The sequence below is a fragment of the Orycteropus afer genome, unplaced genomic scaffold (assembly GCF_000298275.1).
Source record: "Orycteropus afer afer isolate SDZICR_OR568_19922 unplaced genomic scaffold, OryAfe1.0 scaffold00181, whole genome shotgun sequence".
Lineage (NCBI taxonomy): Eukaryota > Metazoa > Chordata > Mammalia > Tubulidentata > Orycteropodidae > Orycteropus > Orycteropus afer.
In genome coordinates this window covers 6,859,397-6,860,356 of record NW_006921768.1, presented here as the reverse complement: position 1 = coordinate 6,860,356, position 960 = coordinate 6,859,397, and the positions used below count along the sequence as shown (strand labels likewise).

The following is a 960-nucleotide window of genomic DNA, read 5'->3' as shown; positions in this document are numbered from 1 at the left end:
CCTTCCGAGGAGTGGCTGGTGGGTTTGAACCGCCAGCCGTCTGGTTAGCAGGCAAGTGTCTTAGCCACTATGCTACCAGAGCTCCTTATGCCAAATGAGATTGATGTCCCCTGTGACTATGGTCCCAAGCCCACAGATCCAACTACTTGCTCCCTCTGGTGAGCTGTCTATGGCCAAGAAGTAACTACAGCTTTGTCCCTTGTCAGCTCTACTATATACCTAGGAATTCTTATAGAACATACCAATACACTTGTAGAACCATTGTCTGCCAACTCTATAGATGGTCTTGGACACACTTCCTCCTGCCACAGTAGGAATTCTTATTCTGGAATATTACAAATCTATTAGTATTATTTATTTTTTTCAATTTTTAAACTGTGATTTGGGAGAAAATTTACAGAGCAAATTAATTTTTCATACAGCAGTTCATGCACAGTTTGTTTCATGACATTCACTGCAATTCCCCACAATGTAACAGCTTTCTTCCACTTCCTCCCTGTAATTGCCTCTTCCCTGTGTCCTTCTTTCCTGTGCATTCCTACCCCTTGGGCTAGCTCCCTGTGCAAATACTGCCCTTTCATTCTCCATGATTGATCATTTTAAGGAATGTGCATACCTGATGTAAATGTTCAGCCTGTATTCCTGTCTATTGTTTGGCTGGAAACCACAGGAGTGAGTTCAATTCCAGACCACAAGGGTTATAAGGGACCGTAGTCTCAGAGGTCTCACGAGGTTCTATCAGACCAGTAAACCTAGTCTTTTTTTTTTATTTTTATGATTTTGAGTTTTATCCCACATTGTTCTCCAACTCTATCCAGAATCTCCTGCACTGAAAACCCTTTCCCAGCAGTTGACAGTGGTCTAATGAGTCAGCCCCAGGCTTACAGGTGAGGAGAGACAACGCAGGGACGCCAGAGTAGCAGGCCGGAAGAGCAGGAGAAAGGGGATAAAAGCCTTGAA

General features: G+C 43.8%; 1 protein-coding gene across 1 annotated transcript in view; it reads left to right on the top strand.

The window, feature by feature from the left end:
* PREX2 (phosphatidylinositol-3,4,5-trisphosphate dependent Rac exchange factor 2) overlaps positions 1–960 on the top strand; it is a 466,421-nt gene that overhangs the window by 250,003 nt on the left and 215,458 nt on the right. The window lies entirely within an intron of this gene.